This window comes from Sarcophilus harrisii, chromosome 4, assembly GCF_902635505.1.
Source record: "Sarcophilus harrisii chromosome 4, mSarHar1.11, whole genome shotgun sequence".
Taxonomy (NCBI): domain Eukaryota; kingdom Metazoa; phylum Chordata; class Mammalia; order Dasyuromorphia; family Dasyuridae; genus Sarcophilus; species Sarcophilus harrisii.
The window spans coordinates 141,011,553-141,035,999 of NC_045429.1; the positions used below are offsets into that span (position 1 = coordinate 141,011,553).

Consider the following 24,447-nt stretch of genomic DNA (forward strand, 5'->3'; position numbering starts at 1 on the left):
AGGAGACAAAAAAGAGCAAGACAAGTAGAAGAACAGTAGAAAACACTGTCAAGGTAGCCAAGGGAGAACAAAATACCCTGTAGGTGGGTATGGTTAACAGGGTCAAAGTAACATAAAGATCAAAAAGAATAAGGACTGAGAAAAGTCCAATGTATTTAGTGATTAAAAGCTCATCAATATCCTTTTGAGAAATTAATTTGAAAAGTCACAGGGTTGGTAGCCCAATTGCAAGTAGCTGAGGATTGATAGAATAGTGAAGAAATAAAGGCATCAAATGTAAACTGCTCTTTCCTTGACTTTCATAATAATATAGATTCCTCTCTTCTTTTACCTGTCTAAGTATCCTTCCTCAGTCATTTTTCTTTAGTTTACCTTCTTCCTACTCTCTAAAGAATGGTATATCTCTTAGCCCTGATTTCTTTCTTCTTTTATGATCTGTTTTGGTGACTTCATCTACTTCTATATGTTCAATATCCTTTCATGAAGATAACTTACAAATTTATATATTCAATCACAATTTCTCCTCTGAGATCTAGTCACACATTTGTAACTGCCTGCTAGAAATCTTGACCTGGATATTCTTCTGAAACCTCAAATTCAACATGTTTCCTCATCTGGATGATTGAATTAAGATTTGCATTCCAAGTTACAAGGGTCACACTCCAGAAATCTGCCCATAGCTGGTGAGCTCAACCATTATAAGGAGCATAGCCAATCTTTTTCCTATTACTGGTTGCCTTTTTCAATTCAATCAAAGAAATCAGATTTCACACTTTGGAAAGGAATACAATGTTAACATTGGAAGGATCTTTACAAGTAAACATGTTCTTATCTGAATCTTACTTTCTATAACCCCATCAACTGAAAGAAGGGCAAAAAGAGAAAAGACCAAATATCTCATTCTTACACTTAAATTCGTATGTATTTTATTTCCTTTTACCATTAGATTGTAAGCTTCTTGTGGGTAGACTCTGTCTTGGGGTTTTTTTTTTTAATCTTTTATGTTCAGCATCTAGAAAAGCTTTCTACATATAACTGGAATTTAATAAATAGAGTAATGCTTATTAAATTAAATTGGGAGGCGAGAGGATTATAAAGGCAACTCAGAGATTGAAAGAGTCAAGGATTGTGATCTAGCAAGAGAGTCACATATGGATTTGAAATTACTCTAATAGCTCCAGTACTATTGCTATCATGTTGCTGATGCTATGACAGTATCTCCTGCCCCTTTCCTTCTCTTACCCTTCTCTTTATTCTTGTTATTTTCAACTCTAATTGCTTTTAAAATGTTTCCTTTCTCTTTTGACTTTCTTCTTAATGAGCACCATGGAATAGCATGTATTTACCTAGGTTGTCCTGGCACATGACTGCAAGCAAGATGAGCACCAAAGTAATAAGTGCTGGTCATTTCTTCCATAGTTCAACTCCACAATTGTTTACTTTTTGTTCATAGTTCAAAAACCCTTAATTCTTTTTAATTAACAACTGTACCTTTTGAAGATCTCCAAGACTAGGGAGTGGAGAGGACAGCCTGTAACTTTTCTTCCTTCAAGTCTAATCAAAGTCTCCAGGCTGCAATGCAACAGACTGAAAGTTAATTCAGTTATGCATACCCACTGACAGTTAAGAGCTGCCATTCAGGCATGACTTGCTTGACCTGCTCACCAACCATGAGATACGTAGACAAGGGTGCAGCCTGCTATGGCAAACTGCTTTGGATATCTTGATTAGCCACTGATTAACTTCACCTTCTCTGTTCCTCCTCTCAACCTAGAAATCTCTATTATAGAAGACTAGACTAGCTTCAACCAGACATCTCCTATAGTGTTAGAAGTAGTGTTGTATAATGTCTAGAACACTGAGCTTGGAATCCAGAAAACCAACAATTCAAATCCTACCGTCAATACTTATAGCTGGGTAAGTCTCTCTCCTCCTAGATTTCTTAGCTTCAGTTTCCTTCTGTAAAATCGGGATAGGGATATTTTCAGCATTTCTCTCACAAGGTCCATGAGGGACTCAAATGACAATATTACAAAAAGCTTTGGAAATCTTGAAGTGCTATATGAACATCTATTATTTTCATTTCATTAAAATGCTTTATATAGAATAAAAGCAAAATTAATATGAAATCAAGATTGTTGAGTTGAATTCCATTGGATCTGAATTTCATGAACCCATTGTGCAATTAAAAATTTACTACTTAAGATTAATATATACCAATTCCTGAAATAAAGTGTTTGCTTGTACTACAAATAGTAACACTTGTATCCACTCAACAAATTTTTGCCTCAAAGTTCTAGACACTGTCAAATGGTTCAATGTCAGCAATCAATGATTTTATCAATGAAAATGACATTAAGGAAGATGCATTACTATAAAGAGAGCAGCTCTCTGTGGCTCAATGGATATAGAGTGCCAGTCTGAAGTCAGAAAGACTCATCTATTTTTTCAAATTTGGCCTCAAACCCTCATTGGCTTTGTGACTCTGGGCAAATTACTTAATCTTGTTTACCTCAGTCTCTTCATCTGTAAAATGAGCTGAAGAAAAAAATGATAAATCACGCCAGTATCTTGGCCAAGAAAATCTTAAATGGGGTCATAAAGAGTTGGATGTGACTGAAACGACTCAACATTACCAAGAAGCGTAGTGGAGAAAGGGCTGGACCTGCAGTTCAGTAGACCTCAGTTCAAGTGTAGCATCAGACACTTACTAGTTGTAGAACTGAGCAAATCACTTAACCTTTCTATCTTAACTTAGTCTCTAAAATGGAGATAATAATAGCATATGTGAATAATACCTCACAGAGTTGTTCTAAATATCAAATTAATGAAAAATTTTAAAGCACTTAGCAGTGGCCAGCACATAAGAACTTAGGAAATGGTTGTTTCCTTCTCCCTATTTATCTTCTCTGCCACTATACCCAAAGAGATTTTTCTAAGGCATTTTTCTAGCTGATTTGCAGCTGACATTTCCTATGTGCATTACAATGTGATGTCCTTGAGAGCAGATACTATCTCTGCTTTTCTATTTGTACTTCCAGTGCTTAGCACAAAGCTTTTCATGTAAGTGTTGAATAAATGTTTTACTCATTCATTCAATAAATACTTGCTGATTGACTGACACCAACTTTATCTCTCTCACACTAACTCATCCTTGGAGATTCTGAAGGTTATGTAATAATGATAAATGTTTCATATCATTTGTCAGCTAAATATAGATCTAGTGTTACCCTCAAATATCCTGAATGTTATACACATCACAAGAGATTCTGTATGCAGGACTCACTAAAGCAAAACTTGACTTTCAAGGTAGTGCTAGACAATAATGCCAATAAGTCCTGTCCTTTGAATTGTGGCTTTTACAAAGGTTTGGAATTGAGCTTTTTCAAAGGTCTTTGCCCTTCAGCAATGTTTTGTTTGACAGTCTTTGAAAGAGGAAAAAGAAGAAATTAGAATGGCAATTTTATAATCAGCAAATAGTTGTGAGATAGCAGAATGACTTTTTGTCTGTCCAAATGACTTTTAAGGAAAATATACTCTTAAGTATTTTGAAGAGTCAACAAATAAATGCAACAATTGCTTTTTAGAGTCATAGAGGATATAAGCACCATTTCATTCTTGCTAAATTAAAGATTATCATAAAATATGTGACAGATCCATAATCTGTAAGTGATCTCCTTTCTTGGCACTGAAAGTCAACATGATATGGTGTAAAAAGGTATAAAAAGGATCCTGGAATCAGGAAGACCTGAGTTAAAGCTCTGTTTCAAACACATATTAACCATGTTGTTGAATCTCTTGTACCTGGTTCCAGGCAAATATCTGAGATTGTATTCCAGATTTGTATTAGTGCTTGATTTTTTTTTCCATTCCAACATTTTCCAAAACTGAAAGAATGGGGGTTAAATATGATTTTCCTTATTTATTCCAAACAATTTACAAGGGAAATAAGTTAATAAAAAAATGAATTCAGAAAAAAAAGCTATTGTATTTTAGTAGACAGGCTGAAATTTATTTTTAGAAGAAGATTGAAACCAATGACTATAATGATTTTTTATTATCTGTTTTTCTGTTATTTGTATCTATTATGGAGAATTGTAAGTATACCATTAGCTCTTTGAATACTGAATAGAATCAACACCAAGAAGATGCTGGTACTTTATAGATTTTATTCTCCTATGTGATGACTTATTTTATTTATCATCATCATCATCATTATTATTATTACCAAGTGATCCTCTTTGGTAGAGATTAATTACTCAATGCCTCACACCTGCCTGAGGGATGTGAAATTAGTAAAATCTAGAGAGACAACTGAGCTCTTCAAGTTTTTAGCATCAAAAAGGAAAACAGATTATCTCAGGTCCAAGAAGGGAGAAACACTCTAAGAAGTGGTCATGTTCAATGCTACCTAAACTAATTTATTTATTTAGTGCTATACCAATCAAACTCCCAAGAAACTATTTTACTGAACTAGAAAAAAATAATAACAAAATTCATCTGGAAGAACAAAAGATTAAGAGTTTCCAAGGAATTAATGAAGAGAAAAGCAAATGAAGGTGGTCTAGCTGTACCAGATCTAAAATTATATTATAAAGTAATGGTCATCCAAACCATTTGGTACTGGCTAAGAAATAGACTAGTTGATCATTGGAATAGGTTAGGTTCACAGAACAACATAGCCAATGAATATAACAACCTAGTATTTGACAAACCGAAAAGCCCCACCTTTTGGGATAAGAATTCACTATTTGACAAAACTGCTGAGAAAACTGGAAACTAGTATGGCAGAAAATAGGCATAGACCCACACCTAACACCGTATACCAAGATAAGGTAGAAATGGGTTCGTGATCTAGACATAAAGAATGATACTATAAACAAATTAGAAGAACATAGGATAGTTTACATTTCAGATTTATGGAAGAGGAAGGAAATTGTGTGCAAAGAAGAACTAGAGATCATTATTGATCACGAAATAGGTCATTTTGATTATATTAAGTTAAAAAGATTTTGTACAAACAAAACTAATGCAGACAAGATCATCTGATTTTTCTTCCACAACCAGATAACTGTATAAATATGTATACACATATTGGATCTAACATGTATTTCAACATATTTAAAATGTATTGGACTACCTGCCAGATGGAGGAGGGAATAGGGGAAAGAAGGGGAAAATTTGCAACAAAAGGTTATGCAAGGGTCAATGTTGGAAAAATTACCCAAGCATATGCTTTGTAAATAAAAAGCTTGTAGTAGTAGTAGTCATTTGAGGAGCTGAAAACTTCTAACATATTCTTATTTATTCCCAGCTTGCTACACTAGAGATGTTGGGGAATTTCCCCTTGAGAGAGAGTTAAGACTTTCTCTCTCTACTGAACTGAGTTATCTCCTTTTCAAAGGAAGAGCTTCTTCAGTCTGTATTATCTGGCATATAATTATAAGTACAGTTTCTCTGATTTCTGTTTTCCATCCATTTGGATAAATGGGTTCATTTTTTATTTATTATATGTGTTCATTGTGAACTAGCATTTGGAGGGAAGGAGTCAAATCTTGCAAAGATAGCTTGGGGCCCTTCTAGGATAGTGATCAGAGTGTAATCTGAATGTAAAAATTACTTCCACTAGAGTAACAATATTTAAAGGAAAAGGTAAATACAATTCCAGGCATACTTTTCTCTAAAGTGAGCAAAATTGGAGAGTAGATTAGGTCAACCTCTTGCCCCAAACTTCTGTTCCCCCTGCCAATAGGAATCAGTGTCTCCCTTGGAGAAGAATGGAGGAAGGAAATGCTTAGAGATATCTATTCTTGCCTCCCTATGAGTCACATTTAGAAAGACATATGTGGGTACACATAATGTACATGGAAAAACAAAAATGGTAACATCATAGCCCTTCCCTTAGGGAGAGATAGAAAGATAGACAGGTAGGTAGAACCATTTGAAGTAAAATTTATGCCTAATCAATTTGTTAAATGCATTTTTTTCATCAGGGATATTGGAGCAAGTCCCATTGTCATATACAATGCCCAAGAATCATTAGCATTGCATCTAAATATCAAACAAATATCAAAGAGATTTGATTCATTATGTGTAGAAATAATTACCATCAACTTATGGAATTTGTTAGGATTTCTTTTACTTTCATACACAGAATTATATCAAGTTACTTGAATGTTGTGTACACTGGTGTATCATGTACACTATAGGTAGAAGAAAGAATTCTAGATATAAAATCAAAAAAAAAAAGTTCTGTATTCAAATTCTCCAAGACTCTGCATTGGATCTTGGGAAATGCTAATGATTAAAAACCATATCATAAAATTATTCAAATCATTAATAACGAAAGAAATATAGATACATTTCAAAGTTTCATCTCACACCCATCAATTTTACAAAAATTATTTTAAAATCGAAATAGTGTTAGAGAGATTATGGCAAGACACAGTACCCTCTAATCAATAGCCTCTAAAGGTTAGAATCTATTTAACTATTTTAAGAAGCAATTTGTAACTATGCAAGAAAGTCACTAAACAGTTCATACCTTTGACCCAGTGATCTTATACCTGGTGATTTACTCTAAGCAACTAAATATCAGAAAATAAGATCCTATATGTAACAAAATATTGAAGAAAGCACTTCTTGTGGGAAAAAGAACAAGACAAAGAAGGAGAGAAAGGAGGAGAAAAGAAAGGGGGAGAGGAGAAGGAGAAAGAAAAGAAGGAAAAGAAAAAGAAGGAGGAAGATGAAGAAAAGGGAAGAATGACTACAACAATGTGAAAGAAAACAAAATTAAAAGATATCAAAAATGAGAGCAGTATAATGTCTAATTATGATTCCAAAGTATTAATGACAAACTATATTTCTGTCCACTTAGTAGAGAAAGCATAATCAATGTGTTTTTTTAATTTGGCTTAACTATATTCTGAGGTTTTTTTGGACAGGAAAAAAATGACATTTTAGAAAATGGCAGCTATGTAAAAAAGAAGTAATAAACTTTTTTAAAGAAAGTTACTTAATTTCTATGGAAGATTTGAACAATTGAAGAAATACTGATTGCTTATGAGAAGGCTGAGTCAATATAATAAAATTGAAAATTCTATCTAAATTAATTTATTCTGTACCATACCAAACCACCAAAAATATTTTATAGAGCTAAAAAAATTAGCAAGAAAACTCACTGGAAGAACAAAATGTCAAGAATATTAAATGATTCAATGAAAAAAATTTGAAGGAAGGTAACAATACCAGATCTCAAGCTATTTTACAAAGCAGCAATCATCAAAATAATCTAGTATTGGCTAAGAAATAGAAAGATGGATCAGTGAAAAAGATTAGGTACATAATACACAGTAGGTAATGACCATAATAATCTAATGTTTGATAAACCCAAAGATCCCAGTTTGGGGGACAAAAACTCACTATTTGACAAAAACTGCTGGAAAAACTGGAACATAGTTTGACAAAATCTAGGTATAGATCAACATTTCATGCTATATACCAAGATAAAATCAAAATGTATACATAATTTAGATAAAAGCAAATCAAATCAAAACTAAATTATGTAAGCAAAGAAATTTTTACCTGTCAGATTTGTGAATTAGGAAGAATATATGGCCAAGCAAGAGGTAGACAGTTTTATAGGCTATAAAATAGATAATTTTGGTTCCATTAGATTAAAAGGTTTTTGTACCAAAAAACTCCAACGTACCCAAAATTTAAAGAAAAATGGGGACTTGAGGAGGGACTTTACAGCAAGTTTCTCTGATAAAGGCCTCATTTCTCAAATAGAGAACTAAGTCAAATTTGTAATAATATGAGTCATTCTTCAATTGATAAAAAGTCAGAGAATGTAAACAGGTACATTTTAGAAGAAACCAAAGCTATCTATATTAATATAAAAAATGCTCTATATTACTATTCTGAGATACCACTTCACATCTATCAGATTGGCTAATAAAGCAGAAAAAGGAAATGACAAATATTGGAAGGATGTAGAAAAACAAGGATTCTAATACACTATTAGTGGAGTTGAGAACTGAGAGTAATTTGGATATGCCAAATGGGCTATACTCTTTGACCCAGCAATATCACTGCTAGATCTATAGTTCAAAAAGATCAAAACAAAGGTGAAAGGATATATATGTGCAAAAAATTTTAAGTAGCTTTTTTTTATAGTGGGAAAGAACTGAAAATTGGGAAATGACTCAACAAGTTGTGGTATATGAATGTAATGGAATACTATTATGCTAGAAGAGTAATGAGGAGGATACCATGAGAAAAAACTAGAAAGATTTATATAACTTATGTAAAGTGAGTAGAATCAAGAGAACATTGTACACAGTAACAGCAATACTGTATGATCAACTGTGAATGATTTAGCCTTTCCCACAAATACAAAGATCAAAGACAATTCCAAAGAACTTAAGATGAAAAATGCTAGACACTTGCACAGAAACAATGGATAGAGTCTGAATGCAAACTAATTTTTTTTAATTTTCTTGTTTGATTAGGAGTTTGTTTTTTGGTCTGTTATCTTTTGCATCATAGTTAATATGGAAATACATTTTTCATGACTGCATATGTATAATCTACATGAAATTGCCTGCCTTCCCAAGGAAGGGAGAGAAAAGATATAGAAATTTGGAATAACTTTTTTTTAATTAATATTAAAAATTATTTTCACATGTAATTGAAAAAATAAAATATAAATATAAAAATTATCCCTCCAAAGGAAAATGCTCTATAATGCTCAATTTCCTTTTCTACAAAATTAGAGTGTAAAATTAAATAAGTTGTAGGGTCTCACCCAGCTCTAAATTCTATGACTTATAAGGTAGCTCCTTCAATTCCCAAATTTAAACTTTACAGCAAGTTTCTCTGATAAAGAGAATATATCATAAATATGTCCTATATCATAAAATGCATCTATATTTACCTTGTTATAAAAAATCAGTATACAGGTTGGAGATCCATTTTGTGCTTTTCTCTGGTGCACAGATTTTCTTCCAAAAATAATGAAAGTGATTTAAGTATATTGGTCATTACATTCCATATTCTTTGCTATTAAAAGACTTCCAGGTATCCTTTTGCTATTAAAAAAAAAAAAAAACTTCCAGATTTCTTTTTGCTATTAATATTGTATGTGGAAAGAATAGCAAAGGCCTACTTTAATTAAAATTTACCACAAAAGTGACTAATAGATATATATAATGGAAGTTTAAAATGGGAAATGGAAAAAGTTAATGGCTCTGATAGTTTCACCTCATCTTTTGTTCTTGTTTCTAGTATATTTTGCTTGCCAATCAGGGAAATTCTTAGGAGAGAAGAGATCCTCTTCATTCTATCTTCCAAAAAACATTTGTCAGTGTAACCAACAGGATGGGTTTAGTGGACATAGATTCATAGTTAGGGATTTAATAGAAGTTAAAAAGAATTTTCTAATTCTGAGCCAAATAGATGTCTAGAATCAAGGTACTTGAGTGTGTAGTGAGATACTACTAAAAATAATGGTGTAATCTGAGTCTAGCATATTCTGCTGATTTTTCTTAGTTTCCTGGTTAGATGTGGTGACTCAAAACTCATATCATAGGGAAGATTTCTATTCACTGCCTTCCAATAAATGATAGCAAATGGCAACAATCAATCTTGAAGAGGCTGTATAACCCTGAATATAAAAAGTGCCTGAAACCAGCAAATGGTAACAGAGAGCACCTTGATAAACACAAAATAAAGATACTACCATTTATGACACAATGGAGAGTAGAGATATGAATCCAGCAGAGAATACTGATACCTCAGTAACATTAAAGATATGAGTTATCCTTGCCATCAGTAAACCCTACTTCTATGTGTCCCTATATGTACACCCTCTAAGCATATCTCCTAATCACATGTATCATCCATATCACATATATCTTCCCCCATTGATAGTATTATAACTTGAGTTACTGTGTCTTCCATATTTTCAGGGAAAATTCTTTTCTTATCATTATATTTGGTTGCAATATAATTAACATATCTTTTTATTTGGAACTAATATCTTCCCCAAAATGAACTCATTGGTAGAAACTCATGTGCAGTGATTTAGAATGGGTACTGCTCTAAGACATGGCATTTTTCAAATCCTGTATAATTTTTCTGGAAGCTTATATGTGGGTAGGGTGAAGCAGGTGCTCCATGTATAAGAACTTTCATGAACAAGACATCTGAGGGTAGGGGGAAAAAAAGAACTCTTTAACCTCAACTTTGTTTTTCCCATCTGAAACATTAGTATGCCTGTATCTTTTCCAATTTAAGGCAGCAGTGATCTAATTTATGAACCTTTTCCCAATAAAAAAAAACAAAAAAAAAAACAAATGGAAAATTTAACATGGAATTTAGGAGTCTTTGGAATTAGCAGGTACATACTGACAGATTTACAGGGGGGTGATGCACTGATAGCTACATTTTAGGAGTGGGAAACAGCTGCTCCAAAGAAGTAGTTTATGTTCCTCATATCACAAAGAGCAGAAAACACCACACTCATCCAGTACCTTTGGTAATTATTGTCTAAAGTTGTACAACAAAGTATTCTCTTGGACTTGAACCACTTTACCATTTTACTCCATTAAAATCCTCAAGAAAAAGAAACTGCCTTATGAGGACACAATTAAGAAAACAACAGACTTTCAAATTAAGCTTTAAATATGTGACATGAAAACAAGGTCAAGTAGCCACAATCCCCAACTAAAGTATAGCCGAATCCAGCTACCAAGAAGTCAACAAGCTCTTACTATGTGCCAGGTTTCTGTCATGTCAGACTCTGGGATGGCCTTGCTCATCCATACTTAGCAACTACCTCAACAAGAGTGAAATCTTATTCCTGGAAATAGTCAAAACCAGGCATGCAGAAAAAAATTAATAGAGTTAAAGCAATTCTGCACAAATATGAAACAAGCAGGGTGGATTCTCTTTTCTCCCAGGCTCCTAGGCAGTTCTAATAAAGAACTTAAGAGCAAAAGAAAATTGGCAATTATCCAGTGAAATTGGGTTATGGATACTATCCAAATTGACTTGACATTTCACCCTCTGTTTCAAGCCTAAATTTTCCCTCCAGTAAGTTTTTCATTATGCATTATCTGGTTTTGGCTGTCTACACCACCCACTTCATCAGATAGTTGCTCAACCCCTCCATTTGGCTTAAAGCTGAGAAGGCCTGACTTAAGAAGATTGATGAATATATCCAGTGCTTTCTTTTGATCTCCCCAGCAGTCCATATTGCACTGAATAATCTTTTGCAAATCCTGAATGCAGGGATTGACATCAACTCCAAATCGTGTCATAACAAGACACTCCTCAGATTTATTCCAGACTCTGTGAATTTTTAATTAATCAGAAATCCATATTTCAGTTTGGTCAGTGACAAGACATTTTTCCTTGGTTGTCTTCTCAAGAGCTTTGAGGGTCCCTAGAGTAATTTTTCTCCTCTGAAATCTACATTTTATAGGCCAAATGTTCTAACTGGCAATCTGCCACTAAGGTCTAAGCCTTGCAGATGTTTTCTTGTGACCACACTAAATACCACTCCTCTGAGAAACAGCCTGATAAATTAGCAGTAAATTTAGGACTCTAGAGTGAGATAAAGAATTCAAATGCAGTTCACTTTACCTACAAGTCTGGAAGAATGCTTTGAAAAGCTCTATGGCAATGAGTACTCAAATATCTGTGATAATAGATAGGAATCACATCAATAAATCTAAGTCAAAAATAATCCCCAACCTTCTTTCCTACTTTACAGTTTCATTCTCTTTCCTCACAAAACCTTTCTGTTAAAAAAAAAAAAAAAAAAAAAAAAAAAAACCCGCTAACTGACAGGTTTGTTTGACCTTCATTGACTTCTTGGGACCTAACTAAAATGGAAGGGCTGAAGGAACCAATAAAAAGTGGCAAAATACAAATAGAAGGAAGAAGGAGAGAGCAAAGAAAAGGGTTCAGCTATCCTAAAACAACTAAAGAATTGTTAGGCAGTAAACTTTTGAAGGATAGGGATTGTTTTATTGTGTTTTCCTTCTTTGTAGTGCTTTGGAATTCTGTCTGTCATATATTAGAAGCTTGATAAATACCTGCTGACAATCAATAGTGAGATACATTAATATTCATTAATGATTATTTGTTAATAATTCATGATATGAATATGGTCATAAAATGTTTTGCTTTCTGGGTTTATTCCTAGAAAATATCACAATGATTTTTTTAAAAAGTTTTATTCATGAGTCAACTTTGTAAGCATCTAAATTTCTAAGTGCTAAATTTATGAAGCCAAAATAGAAAGGAGGGATAACTTCAACTGACCAAAATGGTATAGAATTCTGTGATAATACTGACTCCAAGAAAATGACTATTCAATGTCTAAAATTCTTCAATCAACTATGGCAAAAGAATTCTTAGACTTTCTCAAATAGAACATTCTCTCATGAGTCGAATATCATCACTTCAGATCTTTGGCAACATTACATATTGTGTTTGGCCTTCCTGTCCCCCATATTTCCTTGCTTATTATTTGCTGTCACCCCTCACCCTCCTTGGAAGAGAAGACAGGAGAGGAAGAGAAAAAAGGACAAATTGTTCCTTTTCCTTTACCCTCAAATCACTGGACTCTGTTCCCCCATTCCCATAAGTGAAGAGCATTTCTGGGCAGCTGCAAAAGTAGATGCCAAAGCCTATCTTTCCATTTGGAATACTGAACTGAAGAAATAATGATGTATGAATCCTTTTTTAAATAATAATAATATTTAGGTAGTGCTTTGAGAGGTAGAAAGTGTTTTGCATATACTATCACATCCTCTCAACAACCTTGTAAGGAATTGTTTTTATTCACCCATTTTATGGAGAAAGAAACTGAGGTTGAGAGATGGTACATCTTGCCCAGCTAGCTAGTAATTGAAGGAAAATTTGAAGTCAGATCCTTCTGATTCCAAGTTTATCATTATAATTTATAGCTATTCTTTTATTTTTGTCTAACTTACCTAATATTTTAGGATAGCAGATTTTCAGAGAAAGGTATACAGAATCATAGAATGCTAACAGAATGCTCTAACATATACACAGAGTTATGATTCTTTGCTTTTGATAGTACTGAGAGACCAAGTAACTTATCCAGGTTCATATATCCAATATATGTCAGAGTTCAAATCAAATTCATGTCTTTCTGACAATAAGGCTAGTTTTCTGTACACTATACACGCTGCCTCAGAAAAGTGTAATCATAGCCTTCTTGAAGAGCAATTGACCAAATTATCTGTACTAGGATAAATAAATACGAAGTATGTTCTAGTTCCCCACTTGTGTGAAGCCTCCTAAGATGTTCCCAAGGAGACACAATTTCTAGGTGCAAAACCATACCACTCTCAATATTATTAAAAATAAATTTTTAGAGCACCTATTTTATATGGAACATGATGCCAAATGCTATGCAGAACAAGATGTGTCCATGTTTCCTAGAGGAAGCCATCACCCACCCACCCACTATCAGATACAGGTTTTTAGTTTTCATCTTCTTTTGATGACAGTAAGCTACATTGAGCTAAATAAACTTCATCTTTTGTCTGATTTTAACCAATGGTACACATCTGTGAAGTAGTTAGACTGGATTAGAGACCCATAATCTATGGTTCTAATGTTAACTAAGCAGTCCATTATGAGCTCAAACAAAGGACTTTAGCACTATTAGAATTGTGTTTTAACTAAGTGAACAGACTAGGTATGTGAGGATATGCAGAGGACCTACAGATAACATAAAAAAAGATGAAGAAGCCATCAAAAATTATTTCTAGCATATAGATGTTAAAGGTAAATGTATTTGAGGAGTTTAAAGTAAGCATGTTGCCTATCACTTCCTAATGACCCCTAAAATAACAGGTTGTAGGGCCAAAGCTAAATTTTAGGAAATAGAGTTAATGAAAGTAGAAATTAATTATGCAACTATATACTTGTTGCTAATTCAAGAAACGTGATCTGCCCTCTCCTTGTTGCAAATAATATAGATTAGATATAGACAATTTTCACATTGCAAGAAAAAGATTCTATTGCCAAATACTGTTACCTTAAAGCACTATATAAATTTATAACTTTTAAAATTAAGCCTCTTACTCCCTACTCAGCATTAATCATATCTAAATTATTGATAATTACTAATCTTTTTTCCACTTATAAGCCCCCTAACAACTTCTACTGCAATACTTCATGTGTCAAAGGCTTAGTAGATACCATTAAGATATCCTTGAAATAAAATAAATAAAACAAAAAGAGACAAAAAGCATGGAACAGCAATTTGAGAGCATAACTTAGAGTAGGGAAGAATTAGGTTCCATTTTCAACGGTGACAGTGACTGGTGACATGATCTTGGGTAAATCACTGCTGCCAGGCAATTTTGTAAGACTACAAATTACAGGGAAATCAAGGATTCATATTGATAAAGGAAATTTCTTTACCTTCAATCTCCCTACACTGATAAAATTACAGATCTGAAGGACAACAAAAAGTCCTTTAAACAATCACAATTGATGCTTCCATTGAGCAAACAGAGAAATGGAGGTAAAAAGAAATCAAGTAAATCATTCATGAGCAAATAGGAAGCAATTTAAAATAGCTACTTTAATTGCTTTAGTTCATAGTACATCTTTTTTTAAAGCTTCAGTAATGTTTGAATGATTAGTCTATATTCATCTTCATCTTACACCTAAGCTAGCTTACAACTAAATAACAATAACAACAACAAATTTATACCCCAAATAAAACCAATTTCCCAGCAAGATCCTTCTCAAAGTTATTTTCAAGGCCATTCACTCTTGCCCACGAAGCCACGTGAAATCTGGTTCCTTGAAACAAAAGTCCATGCCGTGATTTAATATCCAGTTACAATCTAACCCTTATATAAATGTATGCATGCATATCTATTTTTAAAATTATATCATCTCCTATGGGGGGGCTAGCTCCTTTCTTGCTACAGAGTACATGAACATTTCCTGAAACTTGTGGCTTTCCTCTCACCAAAATGAAAGTGTATCGTCCTTGCTGTGTGCTTGCCACATCATTACTTGACTAGCACCATGTGATACTCTCATATGTGGTACAATCATTAATGAGGACACCAGCCTGCTAAAACAGACAAATTTTTTTTCTTCTTCACACACACACACACACACACACACACACACACACACACAAACTGAGGTCAGGAGTCAAAATAACTTGCTTGAGATTACAAAACAAATCAATGACAAGGTCCTTCTTTCCAGCCTCATGTCACTAGACTGTTTTTTGGAAATCTTCCTTTCCTCTAGGAAACAGCTTGGTCAAAATATTTTGTGGGAACTGTCAAAAGGTACTGTATTTATACTATAATGTAACAGGTAGCTGCCATATGTTCAAGATAACTTCAGTTCATTCTGTAACAGAGCTCATCAATGTGCACAGTTGGCTAGATAGAGAGACTTAGATGATTCTGGAATATTTCTGGGGATTTCATAGAGAGAGCTATGTCCAAAAAATATATTTTGTTGGGAAAAATAAGTCCTTCACTAATGCACTAAGAAAAGAGTACCCTTCTTGCCCTCTGACTCAGCTGATTATTATTCCAAAAGTGAATTTCCATTGCACTTAGTTCAGACTTAACACTTGAACATAGTAATACTCTTGCCAACAGACTTTGCAAAAATGCCTCAAGCCATATGGAAAAAGAAAGTGAATATCCTGTAAGCACTAGAGTTACAACATGCTTGTAAATAACATGCAAAATACAAATACATATACACACAGATTCCCTCCTCAAAAAAAAGGGGGGGGGGAGATAAAAGAAAAAGAAAGAGGGAATGAAGAAATAGGAGTACCTACTTGTACAGAAGAATCTCACAGTCTGTCTGTCTTCTTACACTATAGAATATGCAGGAGAAAGGACTATTAACCTTTCTAGCCCATTAAACAGCTTCTGTGCATGTGCCCTTGCATTCTCTGTTTTGGTGAAATCTGCTCTGTGGCAATACACAGGAGGTTGTTATGACCAAGAAATTAGGAAATGCAATGCCTCAAAAATGAAGAACTAGCACCACCATTTGACTAGAACTAGAAAATCTCTTTTTGAAAAATGAAGGCCTGCCTTTTCTCCACGCTAGGCCAGATTTTTAAACTTTTGGAGCACTTCAGCTAGGGTAGAGATTTGACAAAAAGTGTAGTATGTATCATTAATCTTCCAGCAAAACTCTAACATAGTCCAGCTGATGTGTTTTTTGTCTGTAATAAAGCATAAAGTCTTGACAGAGGTGAATCTAACTAGGAAAAAGCATTCCCTCGGCCCATAAATTTTGGTGAGCCTAAATTAGTTGCTACTAAAAGCCACATGAAAACTCATATGAAAGAGATTCTAGCCATGCCATTCACCCATTCCCTCAACCCATTTCCTTTCTTCTTGACACTGAGTAATTGAGTAGTTGACTATAGTTAACCTAGACTAGTGTAGCTTCTCCATGACTCTTAAGCCCTTTCTTCTTGTCATATGATCTTCTTATAAACTGTCTGGCATTTCTTGCATGATTTAAGTTTCCCTCTGACCCAAGATATAAACATTCTAAAGTAGAAAATGAGCTAATAAAGGACCTGTAATTTAAAAATCTTTTGAAACCTGTTTACAATTTAAGAATTTGTATCTTAATGGTCTTTAAAAAAAAACTTAATTGATGAACTTCAGCTTAATATAAAAAAATTAAGTTTTGAGGAAGGGAAAGGAGTAAGAAAGAAAGGCATCTCTCATATATATTTTCCTAAACAAGTCACAATTTATTAATGGATAGGCTCCTTAGAACAGGAAAAAGTAAGATAGACAAACAAATAGAAAAAAAAAGACAAAGAAAGATAGACTTAAAATAAGATAATAAGACAGGTAGAAAGGCAGAGAGGTAGAAAAACAGAGAGAACAAGTGAGAACATAGGAGGGAAGGAAGGTAGGAAAGGAAGGAAGGAAGAAGGAAGGAAGGAAGGAAGGAAGGAAGGAAGGAAGGAAGGAAGGAAGGAAGGAAGGAAGGAAGGAAAGAAGGAAGAAGGAAGGAAGGAAGGAAGGAAGGAAGGAAGGAAGGAAGGAAAGAAGAAGGAAGGAAGGAAGGAAGGAAGGAAGGAAGGAAGGAAGGAAGGAAGGAAAGGAAGGAAGGAGAAGAAAGGAAGGAAGGAAGGAAGGAAGGGAAGGAAGGAAGGAGAGAAGGAAAGGAAGGAAGGAAGGAAGGAAGGAAGGAAGGAAGGAAGGAAGGAAGGAAGGGAAGGAAGAGGAAGGAAGAAGGAAGGAAAGAAGGAAGGAAGGAAGGAAGGAAGGAAGGAAGGAAGGAAGGAAGGAAGGGAAGGAAGGAAGGAGAGAAGGAAAGGAAGGAAGGAAGGAAGGAAAGCAGGGAAGGAGGGAGGGAAGGAAGGAAGGAGGGAAAGCAAGGAAGGAAGGAGGGAAGGAAGGAAGGAAAGAAGGAAGGAAGGAAGGAAGGAAGGAGGGAATGAAGAAGGAAGGAGGGAAGGAAGGAGGGAAGAAAGGAGGGAAGGAGGGAAGGAGAGAAAAGCCAGGAGAGATGGAAGGTTGAAGGGTTCAAAAGGAAGCTCCTCCTTTTTGTAATTTTTAGACTAGTGACAAATGAAAGATAAATTATTTAATAAACCAATTCCTTGAACAGAAGTTTAACAAGAATAATAATAAAAGATTTTCCCATTTTAATCAAATTACTTAGTTATATAATTTGCAAAGACTACTGAGTGAAGCTATGTGGTAATACCTGCCTTTTGCTGCCAAATCTTTTAATTTGATCATATGTCTCAATATGTGACTATCTGAACATAAGTACATGATTAAAGGCACAATAGTACTTTATCAACTGAGAGATCTATAGAAAGTACTATGAATCACTGTGAAGTTATAATAGCTGGTATTTACTTTACATACTTCTCTGGGAATGTTTAATCTCATTTGAGATTTAAAAACCCTATAAGGTGGATAACAAAAGTATTATTTCCTCAATTTACATGTGATGACATTAAGGATAAAGGAGGGCAAATTATTTTGACACAGCTACTAAATAGTAGCATTAGAATTCAAACTAAGATTTTGGGGGGCTCAACCCAGGATTCTTTTCTCTATATTACCCTGTTTTCTAATTACACATCACCTTTCTCTTCCCTTATTAATTTCTAAAAAAGATATATAACTCTTCATGTGTCTAGTCAAGAAAACAAAATCCATAGTGCCCATAATAAAAAAAAGAAATAAGGCTTAAAGATGTTAGAACTCAGATTAATGTACTAAGAAATTTTTATTTTAGAGGATTGATGATAAGATGTTCCTTATTCCTCTCAATAGAGAGGTGGGTAGACTACAGGGGAGGAGTAAGGCATATGCTGTCAGATACAATCAATGGATTGCTTTGGTTTATTACCTCTACTTTGTTGCAAGAGAAGGTTCTATCATTGGCAGAATGGTCCTGGGAACTTATAGCTTTACCCAAAAAGGCATCAGTGAAACATTTTAAAAAATATTTTCTCTCTTATTTTGTCAAAAGTTGGTAACTAGTTAAATGGAATTCATCACTATCAACAAGAATAAATGAGAAAATTATCAAATTAATATTTTAAAGCAAAATGTCAAAACATAAAACAAATTTATAATTAATACCATTGAAAGATAAATTGAATTATATGCAATGTAATCCAACTCAACAAAATTTTGTTAAGCACCTACAATGTTCAAGGCACTGTGCTAAGCATGGGCACACAAAGACAAAATGAAAAAGTTCTAACTATAAGGATCTTCCATCCCACTATTCATAGATTTATTTCACCAATATAACTTATTCAACTGACAAATAAAGCCAAATATTTAATTGCAACTAAGCTAGACCTAGAAATTGTATAAAAACAATCAGGGTCAGCATATAGTTTATCCAGGATTATGCTATACCTCATAATCTGAAATCTTTTAAGGATTCAAGATAATGAAACTATGGCATCTTGCCATTCATTATTTGAACCCCAATATAACACGAGTCCCCACTAAAGACCAGGTTTCAATTAGCAAAGTAAATCAGAAAAATCTATCTGGATCATTCAAGAAGAAATTTATTTTATCTGACTTACCCAGACTAAAGCAGGTTTTTTTTTTTTCACCTAATGGGTCAGATAATGATAGGGTTTAGATTTAGTTTGAATTCCATAGATCATCTCTCCCTGGCTCTAATAATTAAAATCTATCCAATGAGTACCTTTTTAAATTTTCTTTCAACTTGATCACAGTAACCAAGTGACCCTGAGCATCTTTTCTCATTAAATGGCAAACTTAAAATAAAGTTCTGCTCTCTAACTATATACATTAATCAACCTACAGGAGTTTCCTAAGATCAATGTCTTTTTCATGTATATGATCTAGGCCCAGAAAGTAATAGTATTTTAGCTTTGCCCATTCTCTAGATATAGATTATTAAATATAGTCATGTACAATATAGTCTACATCCAGTATCATTTATGCAAAACTCAAGATACTTGGAGAGTAGCCATCTAAAGATAATCCAGTCTCAAAAAAAAAAAAAAAAAAAAAAAGTATGGCTTTGCTTCAGTAGGCCAGTCTTCAGAAAATATTATGGGAGAAAAATGAACAGATTCAATTAAAATTTCACATAGATTTTTAAAAACTAGCCAAATCTCAGTGGATAAATAACACATAGGTTTGCACATAACAAGTCTTTTTTTAATAGAATAAATGTTTTTTCATTCATTCTATATGTAAAAGGAGACAATAAATCAAAATTATAAATATTTTAAAGACAAAAAGATTTGTGTGTGTATGTTTTTGTTTGTTTTAAGAATTCTAATAGAACAATAACTTGCTTTAAGGATGATTGATTTGTCAACAACAAGTAAGATACTTCAATGATTAAAGCATTTCAAAAGAAGAAAAGGTGTTAATATTTCACTTTGGCTTCAGAAGCAGCTTGGATATACCATGAATGAAGATAGTAGATGAATAACTGCTTTCCTAAATATAGTATAAAAATAGAGGAGCACAATAATCTGGGACTTTCTCTTCAATACTTGCTGTGGCTTTTCAGACTCCAAATAAAGATTATGCTATTTCTAAGGAGTATTAACACAAAATTGCTAACAGTAGAGAAGTACATAAACCGCCAAATATTTGTTAGTTGTTCCAGTAAAATACAAGATTTGAAGATGGTACCGATTTTTATTAGGTCTTTGTATTATTCTAAGAGTCTACAATAGAACCTGATAAATAGTAGGTTTTAGTGAATACTTGTTGAATTGGAGATGATATAAACTGCAAATTATTTCCAAATCATCTAATAAAAATTAATCAAATCACAGATCCCTTTAAAGGTATCAAGAAGCTAGAGTCTAACATTTTAACTAAGTGAAAACACTTCTCTATCAAATCAATTGGTCATGGGCTTTAGACTAAGTACAGAAAACAGTCCTTGCTTGATCAACTAGAATGGCGTTGCATAGAAATTATATTCTAATTAACTGAGGAAATCGTTATGGGTAAACTATAAAATATTTGAGAAAAGTAGAGAAGAAAAAGCATTCCATCAAAATCCTCAAGAAAAAAATTCATGAAGAAGGGGAAAGCAAAACCCTGGGCCTTGATATGACAAAAGAGGATAATTTGGGAATTATAGGGTCATTTGAATAGTGGCTGCAACTGGATATCTGGATTCTAGTTGTAGCTTTGCCATTGATAAATTGTTTGATCTTGAATGTTCCTTCCCTGGACCTCAGATCTTTCTTTTATATCATAGATATCAGCACTTGATAAAATTTGTTACCCCATATAGAGTCAGAATGAATTTTTAGTACAAGGGATAGGTATCAAGAGTTATGAAACAAAGCTAATGAAAATTATGCCTGAATTTCTGTGAGATCAGGATCAGATTTATGCTTGATTTTCTTGGCACAGTCCCTCTGCCAATGCAAATTGGTAGCTTCTCTGTAATTCATTGTCTTATTAAGTTACCTTAAACACTGGGAGCTTAATCAATCAATAAATAAGCATTTATTAAGCCCCTGTGCTTAATTATTGCCAAGCATTGTAAATTCAGGATAAGTGACTTGCTTAGGGTCATATGATCAATATGTATCAGAAAGTTCCAGAACTTGGTAACAAAACAAAAAGCTTTCTGTGTTCTTTTATTGGAAACTAGTGGCACATTAAATAGAGTTCTGTAGCTGGAATCAGGAAGACCTGAATTCAAATTTGACTTCAGACACTAGCTATGTGATTCTGGGCAAGTCATTTAACACTGTCTGCCTCAGTTTCCTCAACTGTAAAGTAGGGGTAATAATAGCACCTACCTGGCAGGGTTGTTGTGAGAATCAAATGAAATGACATATATAAAGTGTTTAGTATAGTGCCTGACGCAGAGTAGGTACCATATAAAAATTTATTCTCTCTAAATCCCTTTACAAGGCAGGCCTTGAACCATGGTGCCTTGTCAGAAAGAGAGAGGTGGGCTTGTCGGTTCTCCTTAAGCTTCAAGTTGTTTCAGGCATGCTTGGGAAGCTTCTAAATTTTTGCCTTTCTTTGTATTCCCAGAGCTAAGTACAATATCTGACACATAGTAGGAGCTTTAAAAATGCTTGTTTACTGACTAATGCACTTACATTAAAGATGAATAAGTGATAGCTATTCTCCATCTTTGTGAAAATGAAACAGTGCTATACTATATGTACTATTACTGGGGTTTAGAATAGGATTATAGATCTAAAACTCATTTTTCAAATTAGGGTTAAAAAAAGAGATAGGATTAAGAGAAGAGAAGCAATGTGCCTAAAGATGAAAAATAGATTAACACACCAGGCAACCTTTTAACTCTGGGTAACTTTTAATTGTTATGGGTTTTTGTTTAATTGATTTTTTAAATGATACTACCTCTGTAATTATGAATGATATTGATATGCTTAGATAGTGGTTCTTACTAAATGTGACTTAGGCAAAACCCTCATTGAGTCTCAGTGTCTTCATCTGTAAAATAAGATTGGACTATAAAATTGGCCATCTGAGGTTTCCTATTTCTAACCCAATTCAAAATCTGGGATTCCATAGTAGGAAAAGTCCTATGAAGACTCCCAGGGCTTCTCTACCTAGACAAGGGGTATTTAAATGCTATTCTTCAAAAAGAGTCAGAGTCACTCCAGATTTTATCACAGCAATCTGCCCTAACTGCTCACCTATTCCCCTCTCTGTGCCCTGACCCCTGCATCCTGGGTTACCCTGACCTTACCTTTGGACAATGTCCCCCAGCAAGCCCTGGCTCTGGCTTTTGATCCTTGACTTCCTGGGCCAATGTTATCTGTCTTTTATCTGGTCAAACAGTATATTCACTCTTGCTTCATCCGTCTGGACAATAACACTATTCAAAGAAATAGATCCAGACCTGTGCTTCTTCTAAAGTGTTAGCAAATCAACCTAGGTGTTTCCATCCCAACTGCTGATTCTGGGGTATCTATCATTGACTCTTGGCTATCTTCCAATGGTTACTTCCATACAAGCCACTGACCAGCATGTTGACCCTTTGTGAGATGGAGGCAAAGACCTTAGACTGCTCCTGGATCCATAGTATCATATCTATTCTTTCTTCAAATTTTATCAGCCAAAAACTGCAGGTTGGCTCTTTGTTTTGAAATAAAAATCTGTCTGGAACATTGATAGATTCCCCAGACTCAGAAGAAACTGCTGCAAAGCCCTGCAGAATGAATAAAAGTCTGGAATCAGATTGAATTGTAGCCACTGATTAAACCACCCAAATTGACTAAAATCATCAGGAGAGCCAAAGCAGAAGGAGGGCTATCCCTTGAGGAGTTTGTATTCTCTGTTTATTTAGGCACAAAAAAGTCCTTTCTTTCAACAGGAGAGAATGTTCAGTTACATAATACTAGGAAAGATAGAGGCTTTTTCCCCCCAAGAAGTAAACTGTTGTGAAAGGATCCAGGCACAGCTTCCAGCCTCCCTTTCCCCAAAAGATTTCTTTATCATAAGATCAACAGAAAAATCATAATTCACAGGGTTGGTCTGATGTGCAAAACTCCCTCACAGACACAGAAGCCTTTGAGTCTTAAAAACAGAAACCAGAAAGAGAAATGGTCACTAGAGATCACATATGCTCTCAAATCTGCAGGAAAAGGATCTTTTCTTTTTCTATTCAACCAATATAATTACAAGTCAAAAGAATGGAAAAAATTTGCCATACCATCCTCAACAACCTGTTCAAAATAAACTTTACATTTATCCTTCCAACTCTCTTTCTACCTTAAATAAAAAGTGTTCCTTGCTGATCTAGGCAGCTGCCCAGACTGAACCTAGCCATGACTAAAAAGTGTTAAAACTAGAACTCTGGTGATGAGGAGATTATTTGATTGAATCAGGCAAAGGCTATTTATCTGAATTTGGGGAAATCTGTTATTCTACTGACTTAGATGTGAGCATATGAGTAGAAAAGGAGGTTTGAAACCAAGAGATGAATCTACATGAGAAATGTCCAATAAATTAATGCATGTTGATATATTAATGCTCCAAGGAAAAATAATAATATTTATCATTAGTAGTAACAATCAAAATGATGACTGACCTTTAAATAGCACTTTATAGTTTACAAAGTACTTATATACATACTGTGCCTTATAGCAAAGAATTTCTACAAATTTAAATGCATGTTTCAACCCCAGTGACTGCAATGCTGAAGATGCCAGAGTAGAAAAAACAAAAGTAAAATTGAAAAGAGCAACAACTGTAAGGGAATCACTTGCTCAAAGTATAATATATGAGCAGCTGAACCTACTACTGGTCTGGGTGTCTTTAAGGGAATAAACAAATAGGATATTGAGAAAGAAAAGAGATGGATGGGGGAGGGAAAGTTTTTGCTAGTTAAACAATGTACCCATAAATTTCCACAGTCATATCAATGCCAACCAGACATACCTTTGTGTCTCTGTATCATCCCCTTAATACTGTTGCCAAATGAGGAAAGGATAAAGTGCAGATAGCCATGCACAAAAATTCTCAATGTTCACTCCATAGCACTAATCGTAAGAATTAATGCCAAAAGGCAAAAGACAAAGCTTGTGTAGTTACAATATGTAATTTCAGACCAATAGACCTCATAAATGCTGGAATTTGTTGAATGGATTGGCTTGGCTTATTAAGGGGATTAGGGAGGAAAATAGAATTAGTGATATTTATTTACTCTGCTTTTCTTCAGTTAAGCTGTTTACTGTTTTTGTAGCACACTTAGGCAGCCAAATCAGTTTCTCTCTTGATCTGTGGTGCTGTTAAACTTGTTTTTTAAACAGATGAGTGACCACAGAGCAGTTGACTTGAAATTTCCAATGCCACAAGGTTTAAGGATGGGAAAGGGAGAAAAAGCTCTGAAAAAACACCTCAC

At 34.1% G+C, this 24,447-nt stretch overlaps 1 long non-coding RNA gene across 1 annotated transcript; it reads right to left on the reverse strand.

Annotated features, from left to right (window-relative positions):
* Window positions 1-981: 981 nt before the first annotated feature.
* LOC116419135 lies at window positions 982-16,135 on the reverse strand. Its single transcript, XR_004229404.1, has 2 exons — window positions 15,875-16,135; window positions 982-1,572 (listed from the first exon to the last, which is right to left on the reverse strand). It is a non-coding gene; the product is annotated as an uncharacterized LOC116419135 (long non-coding RNA).
* Window positions 16,136-24,447: the final 8,312 nt, after the last annotated feature.